The sequence below is a fragment of the Bos indicus genome, chromosome 8, assembly GCF_029378745.1.
Source record: "Bos indicus isolate NIAB-ARS_2022 breed Sahiwal x Tharparkar chromosome 8, NIAB-ARS_B.indTharparkar_mat_pri_1.0, whole genome shotgun sequence".
Classification (NCBI taxonomy): domain Eukaryota; kingdom Metazoa; phylum Chordata; class Mammalia; order Artiodactyla; family Bovidae; genus Bos; species Bos indicus.
This window is the reverse complement of record NC_091767.1, coordinates 61,211-83,155: the sequence shown is the minus strand read 5'-3', so window position 1 is coordinate 83,155 and position 21,945 is coordinate 61,211. Positions and strand designations below refer to the sequence as shown.

The following is a 21,945-nucleotide window of genomic DNA, read 5'->3' as shown; positions in this document are numbered from 1 at the left end:
ATAATAATAATAGTATTTATAATAAAACTTTCACTTAAGGTAACTTTGAAAACTAATTGTAGTGGAAATAGAGAAATAGGAAAGGACATTTGTTGACTCAATTTTTTAAATCAAAGTACTAATGCAAAAACAATAGTTTGTGGAGCTGGAAGATGGGAACAGACATAGTAGATTTAATGAAATATGAAAACACAGAGAGCAAACATTAATAAAGTGTTATTAAAATTGTCACACAGTGTTAACTACCTGATATCTGATTACATGAACTTGAAGTGAAGCAAGATAACAGGCCTCTGTGTGTGTGTGTTAGTCCCACTCATATGCTTTTTCCATTTGCATTCCTAAAATAAATAATCATAGGGTTTTAATACAGTTACATTTATTAGATAAAATTACAAAGGGATTATATAGGAAGTATTTTATTTGGTTGTAAGAGAAGTAGATGACAATGGATCAGAGAATTACATAGGTTAAGAACAGACTATATTAAAACATCATGAAAGTGAAAATCACTCAGTCATGTCTGACTCTTTGTGACCTCATGGACAGTCCATAGAATTCTCCAGGCCTGAATACTAGAGTGGGTAGCCTATCCCTTCTCCAGTGGATCTTCCCAACCCAGGAATCAAACCAGGGTCTCCTGCATTGCAGGTGGATTCTTTACCAACTGAACTATCAGGGAACCCCAAATATCATGAAGAATGGGTCATATTTATGGACTGAGTTAAAAGTTAATTGGTATTTGTAATGCAGTATACAATGGTATTAATAGGGAACGTTATTGGACCCCATGATGTAACATGCTTTCCATGTGTAGCATAACTGATGGGTGAGATACACAGTAGAGAACAATACTATTACACGTATCTGTTCCCCCAGGAACAAGGAATGTGTTTAAGAAAGTCAGTCCTCAGTGGAGTAGAAATGGGAGAGCTTAAAATGTTTTGAATAAGAATTAGGCAAAAGTTTTAAGTGAAAAGCTTTGAATTGAAAGGAAATGGAATAAGTCAATAGGTACAGAAAAAGAAATTGATGAACCCAAAGAAAAACAATAGCAAGCCCGTGTCATATATAATCTCACTTTTAAAAGGGGTGAAATAATTTAATAATATTCCTGTACAATCAGCTCTAAATAAAAATTCATACATCTTATTGTTTCTGGTATCATTACTGCTGCTGCTTAATCACTTCCATCATGTCTAACTCTTTGTGATCCCATGGACCATAGCCCACCAGGCTCCTTGTCCATGGAATTCTCTAGGCAAGAATACTGGAGTGGGTTGTCATTACCTCCTCCAGAGGGTCTTCCTTGCCCACAGATCAAACCTACATTTCCTGTATCTCCTGCATTTCAGGCAAATTCTTTTACTCCCAAGATACCAGGGAAGTCTTCTGGTATCACTACAACTAAGTATAAGAAAATAAGGATTTTATTTCTTGAATTGACTTTAACTGCACATCAGTTCATTGCTGAGGTTTCAAATCTCATTTCTTAGAAACTGAGCAAGGCAAAGGCAGCAATACTTGCATGGATTATGTAAGTAAGTTCATGCATCTAGTTCAGTTAACAGAAGGGAAACGTTGCTCAAAAGCATTAATGAATTGACCATCTTGAATTTACCATATCTACAGATGGAGTACAAATTAAGAACAGAAAAATCAAACATCACTACAATGATGGAATTTATCCTCCTGGGGTTTTCTGATATTTCCAATTTCCAATGGATTCTTTTGGGGGATATTTTTAGTCCTCTATCTGACCATCCTGATGTGCAATAGTGTCATTGTACTGATAACAAGAATTGACCCTACTCTCCAGACCCCTATGTACTTTTTCCTCAACCACTTTTCCATTTTAGAAATCTGTTATGTAACTGTTACTATCCCAAGAATGCTCACAAACCTCCTGAGCCAGAAAGGGCACATTTGTTTCATTGCCTGTGCTACACAAACGTGTTTCCTTCTGTTTGGAGGTTTAGAGTGTCTCCTCCTGGCCATGATGGCCTATGACTGCTACATGGCCATTTTAACCCTCTTCACTATGGTCTGATCATGAGCCCCTAGTCTGTGCCAGCTGGTTACTGCCTCCTGGGTCAGTGGAGTTCCTGTTGTAATGGGCAAACATGGCAGGTTTCCTCTCTGCCTTTTTGTGGGTCTACCACAGTTAATCATTTTTTTCTGTGACCTCCCCTGAGTATTCAAGCTTGCTGTGGGAACCCATTTGTGAATGAGATAGCAGTCTATGCAGTTGTAGTGGTATTCATCATGGTTTCATTTCTGTTGATTGGTGTCTCCTATGGCAAAATCATCTCCAACATTCTGAAACCGCGATCCGCCAGAGGGAGGGCTAAAGCCTTCTCCACTTGCTCGTCTCACCTCACATTAGCGGTCTTATTCTATGGCACAGCCTCTACCACCCATTTACAGCACAAAGCAAATCAATCTGAAGAAACTGGGAAGCTGATCTCTCTTTTCTACACAGTTTGGATCCCAACATTGAATCCCATTATATTTACTCTGAGGAACAAAGATATCACCGTAGCACTGAGAAAACTATTAAGTAAATTATCAACTTGACTCGAAGGCTTGAAATTACAGAAGCAATTATTTGTTTCTATGGTTATCATGTAAATACATCAGAAAATATCTAGTTTATTTCTATGTTCCTATAAAATGATAGTTAATATCATCACTGCCACCTCACATTATGTGAAAAGACCTTAGTTTCAAAGAGTTAAGGGTTTCTGGGTTATCAAAGCACACATTATCTCCATGGCAATGATCTATTTTGAAAACCTATCTTTCCTCCCACTAGGAAAGAGTGAGTTAAGAGATTTCCTGATCAATAAAATGATAGTTAACTGCTATATAACTAATGATCATGGTCATGCCCTGTAAGAAATTTGCTTGAAACTTCCCATCCCTTCAACGATTGGATTTAGACGATGAGAAAACAACAACCACATCCAAGTTGGTGGAAGTAGGGGAATCTGAGTGCTTTCTTGCAGTTTTTCCTTCTTTCTCTGTTTTGCAACTGTCCATATCCCTTTCAGAGTACAAACCCTGAAAGGATCCTTTGTTACCTCAATGCTGACTGTTTTCTAGTAACGTCATTTCCTCCAGCTTGTAACTTCATGTTTTGCTTTTGTAGTGTCTCCTTAGTATAAGGAATATTAGGAATTTAAACTATAAACTGTATTGGGTTGAATGTTGATCCTCTAAATATATGTCAGGTTACAACTTGCAAATCTGAACTTATTAAGAAAATAAAAGCCTTTGCACATGTAATTCAGTTAAGGACTTCGGAATAAGATTATCTTAATTTAAGGGAAGGGCATTATATCCTATGATCAGTGTTCTTAGTTTTTATAAGGGGGGAAGAGAGATTAAGTTAAAAATAGACATGCAGCGATACATAGAAGAGTATAATGTGAAGATGGAGGAAGCAACCGGGAGAGACACATGACACAGCCACAAAGCAAAGGAGGTCAGGGACCACCAAAAGCTGAAAGAGGCAAGGAGTGACTATCCCTTTAGAGTCTGTGGAGGAAAACCCTGCCAGCACTGTGATTTGGGACGCTGGCTTTTAAAGATTTGAGAAAGTCAACTTTTATTCTTTAAACCACTCAATTTGTGATAATTTGTTACAATAGATCTAGGAAAGTAATACACTGTGTATGCAGTCATTTTATTAAGGTGTTTTTATTCTAATCATCTGGAATAAATTCTGTATCTTTTGGGAACAGTGATTTTAAAAAATATGCAGTTTTTTTTTTTTTTACTTTAAAAACTATATCAATGAAGACTCAAAAAATAGTTGCCCAAGATGGTTAATTGTGTTTGTTCAAGAATGTTTGTTAAAAGCTTTTTAATACTGCAAAAGAGAGAACACTAGCAAAGCAAAGGTAAGCTGTTCTCATTTGGAGCATAGTAGACATGGGCGCCCGTTTACCATGTCATGCTGCACAGTCTCTCAAGACAATGTTTTAGAGCCACGCCAGAGAGGAAATCCCAAGCTTTTCAGGCATGTAAGTAAGTACATAAGTACATGTATAAAACATAACTCTATTTTTGCAAAACAAAGGGAGATAGCATCCATATATTCATATAACATTTCATATGTGCATCTTTCTAGTTGGTGTATATATATGTCAGCAATATCTGGATGTGCATTAGAAGAGAGAAAGGACTGCTTTACAGTGACAGGAGTTCAGATAATGTTTATTTATACTTATTTATTTATACTTTTTTGGAATGTGGATTTATTACAAAGAGTATAATATACACATCACAAAAATAATAAATTTTATTCAGAACATAAAAACTACATATGGAAGAAAATTACTACACTTCTTCTTTTCTTATTGCCTTCCAATATTTTATAGAATATTTAGTAGCTAACAGAGAAATTTCAATATCAGCCAAATAATCTTTGATATTTTAAAGAAATAACATTTTTTATGCACTAAACAGAATCAGAATATATAATACTTGATCATTTATTTTAAAAAAGGACTAAAATAGCTTTCAGAGAAGGCAATGGCACCTCACTCCAGTACTCCTGCCTGGAAAATCCCATGGACAGAGGAGCCTGGTAGGCTGCAGTCCATGGGGTCGCTGAGGGTCGGACATGACTGAGCAACTTCATTTTCACTTTTCACTTTCCACTTTCCTTCATTGGAGAAGGAAATGGCAACCCACTCCAATGTTCTTGCCTGGAGAATCCCAGGGACGGGGGAGCCTGGTGGGCTGCCGTCTATGGGGTCACACAGAGTCGGACACAACTGAAGTGACAGCAGCAGCAAAATAGCTTTAATAATAGTTACAAATAGAGATACATTTAAGATTATGAAATGGATATATATGTACATAGGCACTATTGCATATGTATAATATATATTATATATCATGTAAACATATATATTTCAATATTCATTGGAAGGACTGATGCTGAAGCTGAAGTTCCAATACTTTGGCCACATAATGCAAACAGCTGAATCATTAGAAAAGACTCTGATTCTGGGAAAGATTGAAGGTAGAAGGAGAAGGTAGAAGGAGAAGGTAGAAGGAGAAGATGGCATCACGGATTCAGTGGACATAAATTTAGGCAAACTCCAGAAGATGGTGAGAGACAGGATGGCCTGGAGTGCTGCAGTCCATAGGGATGTGAAGTGTTGGACACGGCTGGAAGACTGAACAACAACAACAAATATATATTTATATATAGCTAAGCACGAAGCCCGGGGTGACGGGCGGGAGGAGCTACCCCACGCCCCTAAGCCCGAGGCCAAGGGCGGCGGCGGGAAGGAGCAGCCGCACGACCAAGGATGGTGCGGTGGCCGGGAGGACCAACCCTACATCCAAGGAGCCGTGGCTGCACGGGCCCGGGAGGGCCTAGAGGAGCTATCCCACATTGAAGGACAGGAAGGGCGGCGGTGAGGAGATACCCCTCGTCCAAGGTAAGGAGCAATGGCTGCACTTTGCTGGAGCAGCCGTGAAGAGATACTCCATGCGCAAGGTAAGAGAAATCCAGGTAAGATGGTAGGTGTTGCAAGAGGGCATCAGAGGGCAAACACACTGAAACCATACTCACAGAAAACTAGTCTATCTAATCACACTAGGACCACAGCCTTGTCTAACTCAATGAAACTAAGCCATGCCTGTGGGGCAACCCAAGACGGGAGGGTCATGGTGGAGAGATTTGACAGAATGTGGTCCACTGGATAAGGGAATGGCAAACCATTTCAGTATTCTTTTCTTGAGAACCCCATGAACAGTATGAAAAGGCAAAATGATAGATACTGAAAGAGAAACTCCCCAGGTCAGTAGGTGCCCAGTATGCTACTGGAGACCAGTGGAGAAATAACTCCAGAAAGAATGAAGGGATGGAGCCAAAGCAAAAAGAATACCCAGCTGTGGATGTGACTAGTAATAGAAGCAAGGTCCGATGCTGTAAAGAGCAATATTGCATGGGAACCTGGAATGTCAGGTCCATGAATCAAGGCAAATTGGAAGTGGACAAACAAGAGATGGCAAGAGTGAATGTCGACATTCTAGGAATCAGCGAACTGAAATGGACTGGAATGGGTGAATTAAACTCAGATGACCATTATATCTACTACTGTGGGCAGGAATCCCTCAGAAGAAATGGAGTGGCCATCATGGTCAACAAAAGAGTCCAAAATGCAGTACTTGGATGCAATCTCAAAAACAACAGAATAATCTCTGTTCGTTTCCAAGGCAAACCATTCAATATCACAGTAATCCAAGTCTATGCCCCAATCAGTAACGCTGAAGAAGCTGAAGTTGAACAGTACTATGAAGACCTACAAGACCTTTTAGAACTAACACCCCAAAAAGATGTCCTTTTCATTATAGGGGGCTGGAATGCAAAAGTAGGAAGTCAAGAAACACCTGGAGTAACAGGCAAATTTAGCCCTGGAATACGGAATGAAGCAGGGCAAAGACTAATAGAGTTTTGCCAAGAAAATGCACTGGTCATAACAAACACCCTCTTCCAACAACACAAGAGAAGACTCTCTACATGGACATCACCAGATGATCAACACCGAAATCAGATTGATTATATTCTTTGCAGCCAAAGATGGAGAAGCTCTATACAGTCAGCAAAAACAAGACCAGGAGCTGACTGTGGCTCAGACCATGAACTCCTTATTGCCAAATTCAGACTGAAATTGAAGAAAGTAGGGAAAACCACTAGACCATTCAGGTATGACCTAAATCAAACCCCTTATGATTATACAGTGGAAGTAAGAAATAGATTTAAGGGCCTATATCTGATAGATAGAGTGCCTGATGAACTATGGAATGATGTTGGTGACATTGTACAGGAGACAGGTATCAGGACCATTCCTATAGAAAAGAAATGCAAAAAAGCAAAATGGCTGTCTGGGGAGGCCTTACAAGTAGCTTTGAAAAGAAGAGAAGCGAAAAGCAAAGGAGAAAAGGAAAGATATGAACATCTGAATGCAGAGTTCCAAAGAATAGCAAGAAGAGATAAGAAAGCCTTCCTCAGTGATCAATGCAAAGAAATAGAGGAAAACAACAGAATGGGAAAGACTAGGGATCTCTTCAAGAAAATCAGAGATACCAAAGGAACATTTCATGCAAAGATGAGCTCGATAAAGGACAGAAATGGTATGGACATAACAGAAGCAGAAGATATTAAGAAGAGATGGCAAGAATACACAGAAGAGCTGTACAAAAAAGATCTTCACGACCCAGATAATCACGATGGTGTGATCACTGACCTAGAGCCAGACATCCTGGAATGTGAAGTCAAGTGGGCCTTAGAAAGCATCACTATGAACAAAGCTAGTGGAGGTGATGGAATTCCAGTTGAACTATTCCAAATCCTGAAAGATGATGCTGTGAAAGTGCTGCACTCAATATGCCAGCAAATTTGGAAAACTCAGCAGTGGCCACAGGACTGGAAAAGGTCAGTTTTCATTCCAATCCCAAAGAAAGGCAATGCCAAAGAATGCTCAAACTACTACACAACTGCACTCATCTCACACGCTAGTAAAGTAATACTCAAAATTCTCCAAGCCAGGCTTCAGCGATACGTGAACCGTGAACTTCCTGATGTTCAAGCTGGTTTTAGAAAAGGCAGAGGAACCAGACATCAAATTGCCAACATCTGCTGGATCATGGAAAAAGCAAGAGAGTTCCAGAAAAACATGTATTTCTGCTTTATTGACTATGCCAAAGCCTTTGACTGTGTGGATCACAATAAACTGTGGAAAATTCTGAAAGAGATGGGAATACCAGACCACCTGATCTGCCTCTTGAGAAATTTGTATGCAGGTCAGGAAGCAACAGTTAGAACTGGACATTAAACAACAGACTGGTTCCAAATAGGAAAAGGAGTTCATAAGGCTGTATATTGTGACCCTGTTTATTTAACTTATATGCAGAGTACATCATGAGAAACGCTGGACTGGAAGAAACACAAACTGGAATCAAGATTGCCGGGAGAAATATCAATAACCTCAGATATGCAGATGACACCTCCCTTATGGCAGAAAGGGAAGAGGAACTCAAAAGCCTCTTGACGAAAGTGAAAGTGGAGAGTGAAAAAGTTGGCTTAAAGCTCAAAATTCAGAAAATGAAGATCATGGCATCCGGTCCCATCACTTCATGGGAAATAGATGGGGAAACAGTGGAAACAGTGTCAGACTTTATTTTGGGGGGCTCCAAAATCACTGCAGATGGTGACTGCAGCCATGAAATTAAAAGACGCTTACTCCTTGGAAGGAAAGTTATGACCAACCTAGATAGCATATTCAAAACAGAGATATTACTTTGCCAACAAAGGTTCATCTAGTCAAGGCTATGGTTTTTCCTGTGATCATGTATGGATGTGAGAGTTGGACTGTGAAGAAGGCTGAGCGCTGCAGAATTGATGCTTTTGAACTGTGGTGTTGGAGAAGACTCTTGAGAGTCCCTTGGACTGCAAGGAGATCCAAGCAGTCCATTCTGAAGCAGATCAGCCCTGGGATTTCTTTGGAAGGAATGATGCTAAAGCTGAAACTCCAGTACTTTGGCCACCTCATGCGAACAGTTGACTCATTGGAAAAGACTCTGATGCTGGGAGGGATTGGGGGCAGGAGGAGAAGGGGACGACAGAGGATGAGATGGCTGGATGGCATCGCTAATTCGATGGACGTGAGTCTGGGTGAACTCCGGGAGTTGGTGATGGACAGGGAGGCCTGGCGTGCTGCGATTCATGGGGTTGCAAAGAGTCAGACACGACTGAGTGACTGATCTGATCTGATCTGATCTGATACAAAAATAGAAGAATGACTGATTTCACTCTTTTCACATGAAACACACACACAACCCAGAAGCATATCTCACTTCAGTGATAACATTAGTTCCTTGGGGATTTTTCTGTATTTCCAATGTCTGAGTGTTTCTTTTTGTAATATTTGTTTTTTTTTTTTTATGTGATTATCCTGGTGAGAAGCAACATCAATATTCTCATAAACAGAGTTGACCAGGCTCTCAAATTTCCATGTGTCTTTTCCTCAGTAACTTTTCCTTCTTGGAAATCTGTTATGTATCTGTCATTCTTTCTAGAATATCCATAAACCTTCAGTCAGAATATATATATATATATATATATATATATATATATATATACACACACACACATACATATATATATGTGTGTATATATATATATATATATATATATATATATACATTTTTTAAAGGAACTACAAAGATATATTTTATTTGTATTCTTGGGGACACAGAATATTTGATCTTGACAGTAATGGCCCGTGACTGCCATGTGGCCAATTGTAACTTCCGCAACTTCCCTGACTTATAAACCAGGAGCTCTGTATTCAGCTGATGACATTTGGCTCTTGGATCAGTGGTGTTACAGCCAGGATAAGGCAAACATGCCAGATTTCCCCTCTGTCATTTTTGGATCTAACTACAAGCTGGGCTGTGGCGATGTTTTTCTGAATGAGATGTCAGTCTCTATAGTTGTACTATTAATGAATCGTTTGTCATGATCCCTTTTCAGTTGACACTTGGCTCCTACAGTAAAATCACTTCTCCATCCTATGTTGCCATCGGCAACAGGATGAGCCAGTTTTCTCCACCTGCTCACCTCACATCATGTGTGTGCACTAAGGTGCTTCGGTTGTGTCCGACTCTCTGCAACCCTGTGGACCGTAGCCCAGCTGGCTCCTGTGTCCATGGGATTCTCCAGGCAAGAACACTGACATGGGCTGCTGTGCCCTTCTCCAGGGGATCTTCCCTACACAGGGATCAAACCTGTGTCTCTTATGTCTCCTGAATTGGCAGGTAGGTTCTTTACCATTAACACCACCTGGGAAGCACCATAGTTGAGCCTTTATTTTGTGGACCCAGAACTATTACATATTTATGTCATGATTCCAACATTTTTACAGGAAAGATTTTTTTCTCCTTTCTATACTGTGTTACCCTGATGTTTAATCCCATGATATATACTCTGAGGAATAAGGATGTCACGACAGCCTTGAGAAAATGACTGCCTTGATGTTTAACATCTTATCCACTGCTTTGAGCTAGTGATCTTTTCCCCCACCTAGTTCTACAGTGTCTTAATCAGACATTATTTGGAATTTTGCTTCCCACATTAATATAAATTGATTATCCTCATGATCCTGCCATTTTATGCTTGACTTTCTGATATCAGGATTATCTCCCTAGAGTTTGTATTTATAAGAAATTATTATTATTATTATTATTTTGCTGATCTCATATTTAACGGAGTAGTCTCTGTCAGCAAAAAATTCACTGCTTATTTGATTTGTTGTTCAGTTGGTAAGTCATGTCCGACTCAGTATCTTCATGGATCGTAGCACGCCAGGCTCCTCAGTCTCCGCTGTCTCTCGGAATTTGCTCAGATTCATGTCCATTGAGTCAGTGACACTATTAATATCCAACTGTCTCATCCTCTGCTGTCTCCTCCTTTTTGCCTTCATCTTTACTAGCATCAGGGTCTTTTACATTGAGTTGGCTCTCTGTATCAGGTGGCCAAAGTACTAAAACAATATAGTATATTTTATCTATCAATTGGCCTCCTGATATTTTTATCCAAAATTCATAATGTATATTCTAATTTGTCTCCCTCTGTATTTTTATAACTTATTTAAAACCAAAAGATTTCAGCTAGCAAAGATTACTGCATATGGAAAGATTTAGAAAATACTTGTTGAATAACTATAGAGCATGGGCACACTTGAATAAGCAAAAGTTCATACTGCAGAAAATGTAGAAAAGATGGTCTTTTAATAAATTATATTAATTTAAATATATATAAAGTTAAAAAAAAAGAGTTGACCCTCACTTCACAAAATTTATTTTAAAATGTAATCTCAGAAAATTTGTAAACTTAAGTAAAAATGCATAACAACGAGTCTTTACCAAGATAATGTTTACTAACTTCATGACGTTGGTGAGAGAAAAGTGTTTTTGATAAAATTGTTAGTCATAATGTAAACATTAATCAGTTGAACTTCCTGGACTAAGAAATATTGCTATGCAGAGTGAAATTTTTCTATATAAAAATTTTAAGTACACTATAGTTAAAGGAGTGCTCTAAATCAAAAGCATCAAAAATTCAGGAGAAAAATTGACAACAGACTTAAAGGTGCATTTCACGACAGAATAATCTAAATGCCCAGAAAAAAGAAGAAAATAACTCATTAGCAACGAGTAAATGCAAATTAAAACCAAATGAAATCTATGACACATTCATTACAAGGATGAAATAAATAAAAAGACTCACCTTATCACACACATAAAGGATGTGGAGTAACGAAAGCTCTTGCCTGGTGCTGGTATGTGAATTGTACAGCATATTAGCACACAGCCTGCCTTCATGGAGAAAATCTTACCTTTAACCATGTACCAGAAGAAATGTGTGCACATGTGTGCCAAGGGACGCATCTGAGAATGCTCATTTTGCATCATTCGTAATGTCAAATCTTTATCAAACTAGAATTATATGTAATTGTGATAATTTCACACAGAGGAAAACCAAGAAGTTATAGAAATGAATAAAATACAATTACATACAGCATGGATTAAGCATATTTTTAAGCAAACCAAATCATAATCATATGTACATATCCCTTTTGTTAAGTTAAAAAGCCATATTTGGAACACCATTTATCATATGTATATATATAATTCCCCCTATTTCTTAAATTTTATTTAATGAGCATATTCTATCATGGAAAAAAGTATTATGCTTTCTTATTTTTGGCTATGCTTTTATTTTTTCTGAAACTTTTTCAGAAAAATGAATTACCTTTTATTATAAAAAAGTAGTAATCAAGCAACAAAAATATGATTCAAGACTGCTGATGCCACTGAATTGCTTTGAAAAATAAATTAACATCTTTATAAAAGGACATACTTAAAGCCAAGTTTAATTTTCCAACCTCTAAAACAACAACAACAAAAAAATAACTTTCATTTGTGTTTAAGAGGCACTGGGTCACAACAAGCCAGTCTAGTTTCAAGCACTAGACTTTTTTGATAAGTTACAGAACATATTTTAAACGTATCATATAACTGTGGGAGAAAAAAGAATAGATGACAATATTGAAATCAAGGTTCATTAAGTCATAAAATATTGACACTTTTCCAAGCCACTTTGTCGCAGTATCATGTTACTGCATATCTTAGTATGTGTGCATGCTTACTGATTAATTCAGAGGGTGATCACAATTGTGATATTGGTCGACTGGATATTCCTCTTCACACATACACACGCATAGGAAAATGTCTCAGATTTTTTACTACTGTATCATTGTTCAGATTACAATTTACTTATTATTATTTTTTTTTTTACAAATGAAGCTGTTGTCTGTATGTTGAAAGAATAATTTTCTTCTGTGAATTGTTAATTCGTCTGTTTTACCCATTTTTTAAACTTATACTTTGGACTTTTCCTCTGTATTAAAAGAGGAGCCAAGATTATTTTATTTGAAATGAGTTGTAACAATTTTTCCCTTATGTTAATTATATTTGATACTTATTGGGCTTGCTACTTTTTAGCATCTAGAATCATTTATTTTTACACAGTTTGTGTGTGTTTGTGTGTGTGTGTGTGTGTGTGTGTGTCCTGCATTCTAAATTTTAATGAGTTAAACTTTCCTTACTTCAAAATTATAAAACACATTTCTTAGAATACTTTCATCATTTCACTCTAAAATATACAAAATTGTGTATCATTTGGAGTTTATCCTGCTGTGGGATAGTTATCAAAAATACATATACTGTTTTTTTTTTTTTTTTCCCCTCTAAGGTTGCCCAGTTGTCCGAATAACAGTTACTTTAAATGTCCACGCTTTACCAATTTGGTAGGCTATTTTAGTCAATGACAAATGTTCATGTATATTTGAGCCTTTTCTGGAATTTCTATTCTATTCCAGCAGAAAGCTTCTTTATTTATGCATGATACTGCGCTGAGCTGTGCTCAGTCGCTCAGCTGTGTTGGACTCTTTGTCAGACGCCATGGACGATAGCCCGCCAGAATCACGAGGTCTTGTAACTCCTTCCCAGCACTAGCTATTTCTTGGATGAGCTCCTGCAGGAGCTCAGCCTGCCTGGCTTCTCACTCTCCTTCTGTCCTTTATCACATTCGGTCCCGTGAGAAGCCTGTCCCACCACCCACTACGCACGGGCCTTCTGTGGTCTTTGCCGTGAGGCTCCTGATACTTTTAAATTAACGTTCCAAATCATTCGCACTGTCACATTACTATATGTGTTCCCTCTTGTAAATATTTTCTCTTCACAATCATAAACCTTAAGAAATCACCATTTACTAAATAATTGGAACCAATATAGAGAAGGAAATAGCAACCCACTCCAGTATTCTTGCCTGGAGAATCCTGTGGATGGAGGAACCTGGTGGGCTGCCCTCTATGGGGTTGCACAGAGTTGGACACGACTGAAGCGATTTAGCAGCAGCAGCAGCAGCAGCAGGAAACAATATCCAATTTTTGGGGTCGTGAGAAACTGGCTCTAAGCCAAAAATTTTAAACACTTTTTATGTTGAAGAAATTTCTCCATATTTGAAATGTATAACTCACAAACTTTTTGCTTAGCATCTTTCCCATGATCTCAGCTGGACTTATTCCAGATTCTCATTTTATTGTAACTAGAGTCTGAAAGTATTCACATCTTGAGCATGTAAAATAAATTTGGGAAAAATTGGTGGTAGGCTGCAAAAGAGAGGAAAATTTTCTCCTACTATGGTTAACCTTGGGTTAAATTTTTAAATTTTGATGTATGTTTAATTTTGATTTTAATTTTGATGAATGTTCATCAGCTAAATCTCAGGTTGCTTAAGAAATCGATAATACATTAATTTTGCACATAAAAATATTTGCCATCAGAATATGTATTATAACTATTACACATATCTGTCCTCTAACTAGGAATCAAGGAACATATCATACAGAGGCTCTGCATAATGCATTCATAACAGTTAAGGTAAGAATTGAATGTGTGTCTATTTGATCCACTCAAATAATATTGTGTGTGTGTGTGTGTGTGTGTGTTCAGTCATGTCCGACTCTGTAGCCCAGGCTCCTCTGTCCATGGAATTCTCCTGGCAAGGATTCTGGAGTGGGTTGTCATTTCCTACTCCATATGACTTTCACGACCCAGGAATCAAACCTGTATCTCTTGCATCTCCTGCATTGGCCTCTTGCATCTCTTGCATTGAAAGGCCAATTCTTTACCAACTGTACCACCTGGGGAGCCCACAAATAATATTAGTTAGTACCCTGTTCACACCTAAGAAATAAAATGCATTGTGTCCTCTTCCCTGGAGAGGCTAAAGAAAAAAAATATTCTGAGTAGAGTGAGAGCTATCTGGGGAAAAAAATACAACAAATCAGAAAATTCAGCAAGTGATGATTTTAATTAGAAATTTAAATGTGCCAGGTGGCAGAGATCCCTTGGGTAGAGATAACTACTTTTATTTAAGAGCACTTTATGTTTAGAAAGAATAGAATATTTAAAGGTCAATTGAATTACTTTGATGAAACAAGTAATTCCACTTACAGTAAATATTCAAAGTCTCTCTAGTGAGAAAAATGAGCAACATTTTAAGTAAGAAAGGTAAATATGAAAATGATAGTAAGGCTTAATTCTTATTTTAAATTTAAAATTAATCATGTACACAGGTTTTTAATGTGTAAATTATTAATTTTACACATGGTAGCAATATTTTTGTTCGTTAAAGCAACTTCTATATACTTATTATTCTATTAAATAAAATTTACAATCAAATAATTATAATAAATAATGGTACTAAGTCACTTTGAAATGCCAAAAAATGTAATAGCTAAAGTCTAGGTATAGATAATATTTTTTTTCCTAGATTAGGAAAAAACTTTATTTTTCAGATAAAGTCAAAACTATTAAAAGTGTTTTGTGACTAATCAGAATATTCAAGTAGTATAACATTAAAAATTTCTAAGCATTCCAGCACAAAATGTGAAATATACAAATGCATATAAATTTGTATATTAATATAAAATTACAAGTAAATTAAAAATTTTATATTTTCTCAGAGGTACAATACTTCCAGCAATAGAAGGCCAAAAACAATTCTATTTGAATTACTCATTGACATATTATTCAACCAAGAGCTCTTTTTTTTTCAAGTTTATATTTATATATTTTTTTTATTTTTTAACTTTACAATATTGTATTGGTTTTGCCATATATCAACATGAATACGCCACAAGTATACACGTGTTCCCCATCCTGAACCCTTCTCCCTCTTCCCTCCCTGTACCATCCCTCTGGGTCGTCCAAGTGCACCAGCCCCAAGCATCCAGTATCGTGCATTGAACCTGGACTGGCGACTCATTTCATATATGATATTATACATGTTTCAATGCAATTCTCCCAAATCATCCCACCCTCTCCCTCTCCCACAGAGTCCAAAAGACTGTTCTATACATCAGTGTCTCTTTTGCTGTCTCGTATACAGGGTTATTGTTACCATCATTCTAAATTCCATATATACGCGTTAGTATACTGTATTGGTGTTTTTCTTTCTGGCTTACTTCACTCTGTATAATAGGCTCCAGTTTCATCCACCTCATTAGAACTGATTCAAATGTATTCTTTTTAATGGCTGAGTAATACTCCATTGTGTATATGTACCACAGCTTTCTTATCCATTCATCTGCTGATGGACATCTAGGTTGCTTCCATGTCCTGGCTATTATAAACAGTGCTGTGATGAACATTGGGGTACATGTGCCTCTTTCAATTCTGATTTCCTCAGTGTGTATGCCCAGCAGTAGGATTGCTGGGTCATAAGGCAGTTCTATTTCCAGTTTTTAAGGAATCTCCACACTGTTCTCCATAGTGGCTGTACTAGTTTGCATTCCCACCAACAGTGTAAGTTGCATTCCCACCAACCCTCTTACACTTTTCTCCACACTCTCTCCAGCACTTACTGTTTGTAGACTTTTGGATTGCAGCCATTCTGACTGGCATGAAATGGTACCTCATAGTGGTTTTGATTTGCATTTCTCTGATAATGAGTGCTTTAGAGCATCTTTTCATGTGTTTGTTAGCCATCTGTATGTCTTCTTTGGAGAAATGTCTGTTTAGTTCTTTGGCCCATTTTTTGATTTGGTCATTTATTTTTCTGGAATTGAGCTGTAGGAGTTGCTTGTATATTTTTGAGATTAGTTGTTTGTCAGTTGCTTCATTTGCTATTATTTTCTCCCATTCTGAAGGCTGTCTTTTCACCTTGCTTATACTTTCCTTTGTTGTGCAGAAGCTTTTAAGTTTAATTAGGTCCCATTTGTTTATTTTTGCTTTTATTTCCAATATTCTGGGAGGTGGGTCATAGAGGATCCTGCTGTGATGTATGTCGGAGAGTGTTTTGCCTACGTTCTCCTCTAGGAGTTTTATAGTTTCCGGTCTTACGTTTAGATCTTTAATCCATTTTGAGTTTATTTTTGTGTATGGTGTTAGAAAGTGTTGTAGTTTCATTCTTTTACAAGTGGTTGACCAGTTTTCCCAGCACCACTTTGTTAAAGAGATTGTCTTTTCTCCATTGTATATTCTTGCCTCCTTTGTCAAAGATAAGGTGTCCATACGTGCGTGGATTTATCTCTGGGCTTTCTATTTTGTTCCCTTGATCTATGTTTCTGTCCTTGTGCCAGTACCATACTGTCTTGATGACTGTGGCTTTGTAGTAGAGCCTGAAGTCAGGCAGGTTGATTCCTCCAGTTCCAATCTTCTTTCTCAAGATTGCTTTGGCTATTCGAGGCTTTTTGTATTTCCATACAAATTGTGAAATTATTTGTTCTAGCTCTGTGAAGAATACCGTTGGTAGCTTGATAGGGATTACATTGAATCTATAAATTGCTTTGGGTAGTATACTCATTTTCACTATATTGATTCTTCCAATCCATGAACATGGTATATTTCTCCATCTATTAGTGTCCTCTTTGATTTCTTTCACCAGTGTTTTATGGTTTTCTATATATAGGTCTTTAGTTTGTTTAGGTAGATATATTCCTAAGTATTTTATTCCTTTCGTTGCAATGGTGAATGGAATTGTTTCCTTAATTTCTCTTTCTATTTTCTCATTATTAGTGTATAGGAATGCAAGGATTTCTGTGTGTTGATTTTATATCCTGCAACTTTACTATAGTCATTGATTAGTTCTAGTAATTTTCTGGTGGAGTCTTTAGGGTTTTCTATGTAGAGGATCATGTCATCTGCAAACAGTGAGAGTTTTACTTCTTCTTTTCCAATTTGGATTCCTTTTATTTCTTTTTCTGCTCTGATTGCTGTGGCCAAAACTTCCAAAACTATGTTGAATAGTAGTGGTGAAAGTGGGCACCCTTGTCTTGTTCCTGACTTTAGGGGAAATGCTTTCAATTTTTCACCATTGAGGATAATGTTTGCTGTGGGTTTGTCATATATAGCTTTTATTATGTTGAAGTATGTTCCTTCTATTCCTGCTTTCTGGAGAGTTTTGATCATAAATGGATGTTGAATTTTGTCAAAGGCTTTCTCTGCATCTATTTAGATAATCATATGGCTTTTATTTTTCAATTTGTTAATGTGGTGTATTATATTGATTGATTTACAGATATTGAAGAATCCTTGCATCCCTGGGATAAAGCCCACTTGGTCATGGTGTATGATCTTTTTAATGTGTTATTGGATTCTGATTGCTAGAATTTTGTTAAGGATTTTTGCATCTATGTTCATCCGTGATATTGGCCTGTAGTTTTCTTTTTTTGTGGGATCTTTGTCAGGTTTTGGTATTAGGGTGATGGTGGCCTCATAGAATGAGTTTGGAAGTTTACCTTCCTCTGCAGTTTTCTGGAAGACTTTGAGTAGGATAGGTGTTAGCTCTTCTCTAAATTTTTGGTAGAATTCAGCTGTGAAGCCGTCTGGACCTGGGCTTTTGTTTGCTGGAAGATTTCTGATTACAGTTTCAATTTCTGTGCTTGTGATGGGTGTGTTAAGATTTTCTATTTCTTCCTGGTCCAGTTTTGGAAAGTTGTACTTTTCTAAGAATTTGTCCATTTCTTCCACATTGTCCATTTTATTGGTATATAATTGCTGATAGTAGTCTCTTATGATCCTTTGTATTTCTGTGTTGCCTGTTGTGATCCCTCCATTTTCATTTCTAATTTTATTGATTTGATTTTTCTCCTGTTGTTTCTTGATGAGTCTGGCTAATGGTTTGTCAATTTTATTTATCATTTCAAAGAACCAGCTTTTGGCTTTGTTGATTTTTGCTATGGTCTCTTTTGTTTCTTTTGCATTTATCTCTGCCCTAATTTTTAAGATTTCTTTCCTTCTACTAACCCTGGGGTTCTTCATTTCTTCCTTTTCTAGTTGCTTTAGGCGTAGAGTTAGGTTATTTATTTGACCTTTTTCTTGTTTCTTGAGGTATGCCTGTATTGTTATGAACTTTCTCCTTAACTGCTTTTACAGTGTCCCACAGGTTTGGGGTTGTTGTGTTTTCATTTTCATTCATTTCTATGCAAACTTTGATTTCTGTTTTGATTTCTTCTGTGATTTGTTGGTTATTCAGCAGTGTGTTGTTCAGCCTCCATATGTTGGAATTTTAAATAGTTTTTCTCCTGTAATTGAGATCTAATCTTACTGCATTGTGGTCAGAAAAGATGCTTGGAATGATTTCAATTTTTTTGAATTTACCAAGGCTGGATTTATGGCCCAGGATGTGATCTATCCTGGAGAAGGTTCCGTGTGCACTTGAGAAAAAGGTGACATTCATTGTTTTGGGGTGAAATGTCCTATAGATATCAGTTAGGTCTAACTGGTCTATTGTATCGTTTAAAGTTTGTGTTTCTTTGTTAATTTTCTGTTTTGTTGATCTATCCATAGGTGTGAGTGGAGTATTAAAGTCCCCCATTATTATTGTGTTGTTGTTAATTTCCCCTTTCATACTTGTTAGCATTCGTGTTACATATTGCGGCACTCCTATGTTGGGTGCATATATATTTATAATTGTTATATCTTCTTGGATTGATCCTTTGATCATTATGTAGTGACCTTCTTTGTCTCTTTTCACAGCCTTTGTTTTAAAGTCTATTTTATCTGATATGAGTATTGCTACTCCTGCTTTCTTTTGGTCTCTATTTGCATGAAAAATCTTTTTCCAGCCCTTCACTTTCAGTCCGTATGTGTCCCCTGTTTTGAGGTGGGTCTCTTGTAGAGAACATATATAGGGGTCTTGTTTTTGTGTTCATTCAGCCAGTCTTTGTCTTTTGGTTGGGGCATTCAACCCATTTACATTTAAGATAATTATTGATAAGTATGATCCCGTTGCCATTTACTTTATTGTTTTGGGTTCGAGTTTATACACCCTTTTTGTGTTTCCTGTCTAGAGAATATCCTTTAATATTTGTTGGAGAGCTGGTTTGGTGGTGCTGAATTCTCTCAGCTTTTGCTTGTCTGTAAAGCTTTTGATATCTCCTTCATATTTGAATGAGATCCTTGCTTGGTACAGTAATCTGGGCTGTAGGTTATTTTCTTTCATCACTTTAAGTATGTCTTGCCATTCCCTCCTGGCTTGAAGAGTTTCTATTGAAAGATCAGCTGTTATCCTTATGGGAATTCCCTTGTGTGTTATTTGTTGTTTTTCCCTTGCTGCTTTTAATATTTGTTCTTTGTGTTTGATCTTTGTTAATTTGATTAATATGTGTCTTGGGGTGTTTCACCTTGGGCTTATCCTGTTTGGGACTCTCTGGGTTTCTTGAACTTGAGTGATTATTTCCTTCCCCATTTTAGGGAAGTTTTCCACTATTATCTCCTCAAGTATTTTCTCATGGTCTTTCTTTTTGTCTTCTTCTTCTGGGACTCCTATGATTCGAATGTTGTAGCGTTTAATATTGTCCTGGAGGTCTCTGAGATTGTCCTCATTTCTTTTAATTCGTTTTTCTTTTTTCCTCTCTGACTCATTTATTTGTACCATTCTATCTTCTAATTCACTAATCTTATCTTCTGCCTCTGTTATTCTACTATTTGTCGCCTCCAGAGTGTTTTTGATCTCATTTATTGCATTATTCATTATATATTGACTCTTTTTTATTTCTTCTAGGTCCTTGTTAAACCTTTCTTGCATCTTCTCAATCCTTGTCTCCAGGTTATTTATCTGTGATTCCATTTTGATTTCAAGATTTTGGATCAATTTCACTATCATTATTCAAATTCTTTATCAGGTAGATTCCCTATCTCTTCCTCTTTTGTTTTGTTTGGTGGGCATTTATCCTGTTCCTTTACCTGCTGGGTATTCCTCTGTCTCTTCATCTTGTTTATATTGCTGAGTTTGGGGTGTCCTTTCTGTATTCTGGCAGTTTGTGGAGTTCTCTTTATTGTGGAGTTTCCTCACTGTGTGTGGGTTTGTACAGGTGGCTTGTCAAGGTTTCTCGGTTAGGGAAGATTGTGTCCGTGTTCTGGTGGCTGGAGCTGGATTTCTTCTCTCTGGAGTGCAATGAAGTGTCCAGTAATGAGTTGTGAGATGTCTATGATTTTATAGTAACTTTGGGCAGCCTGTATATTGGAGCTCAGGGCTGTGTTCCTGTGTTGCTTGGTATGTCTTGCCCTGGAACTTGTTGGCCCTTGTGTGGTGCTTGGTTTCAGTGTAGGTATGGAGACGTTTGATGAGCTCCTGTCAATTAATGTTCCCTGGAGTCAGGAGTTCCCTGGAGTCAGGGTTTGTATTTAAGCCTCCTGCTTCCGGTTTTCAGTCTTATTTTTACAGTAGTCTCAAAACTTCTCCTTCTATACAGCACCATTGATAAAACATCTAGGTTAAAGATGAAAAGTTTTTCCACGGTGAGGGACATCCAGAGAGTTTCACAGAGTTACATGGAGAAGTGAGAGGGAGGCGGGAGTTAGAGGTGACCCAAATGAGATGAAGTGGAATCAATAGAGGAGAGAGCAGGCTAGCCAGTAATCACTTCCTTATGTGCACTCCACAACTGGACCATTCAGAGATGTTCACGGAGTTATACCAAGAAGAGAAGAGGGAGGAAGGAGACAGAGGTGGCCAGGAGGATAAAAGGGGAGAATGAAAAGGAAAGAGACAGATCCAGCCAGTAATCAGTTCCCTAAGTGTTCTCCACCCTCTGGAACACACAGAAATTCACAGAGTTGGGTAGAACAGAGAGCGGTTAGGGATGGGACACAGGTGATCTGGTGGAGAAAAAGGAGAGTCCAAAGGGAGAGAGAGCAGTCAAGCCAGTAATCTCGCTCCCAAGTAAAAATGGGTACCGAAGATTGGGTTCTTAAAGGTAGAAAATTAATAACAAATAACAAAAAGCAAAAGTTAAAAATCTAGAGTGGAGTTTGGAATTTCAAAAATACAATGTTAAAGAAAAGAAGAAGAAAAAGAAAGAAAAAAAGTCATAAAAAGTATAAAAAAATATAGGTACAATATTGATAACAAATACCAGAAAGCAAAAATTAAAAATCTAGAGTAGAGTTTGGAATTTCAGAAATACAATGTTAAAGAAAAGAAGAAGAAAAAGAGAAAAAAAAAGTCACAAAAATTATATAAAAAAATAAAAGTACAAAATTGATAACAAATACCAAAAAACAAAAATTAAAAATCTAGATTAGAGTTTGGAATTTCAAAAATACAGTATTAAAGAAAAGAAGAAAAAAAAAAGAAAGAGAAAAAAAAAACATAGTCACAAAAATTATAAAAAAAAAATATATATATGAAGTTTGCTTTAAAAAAAAATAGGGTCTTTTTTTTTTTTTGCAAAGTAATAGTAGGTTATAAAATTGAAAATTAAAGGGGTAATAGAGGACTTAAAATTTTTCAAAAGAATTAAAGAAAGAAAGAAAGAAAGAAAGATCATAAAAATAGTAAAAATA

At 37.0% G+C, this 21,945-nt stretch overlaps 1 pseudogene; it reads left to right on the top strand.

Annotated features, from left to right (window-relative positions):
• The first annotated feature begins 1,662 nt into the window (after positions 1-1,662).
• Positions 1,663-2,577, top strand: LOC139184443 (olfactory receptor 10AG1-like; annotated as a pseudogene).
• The last annotated feature ends 19,368 nt before the right edge of the window (positions 2,578-21,945 follow it).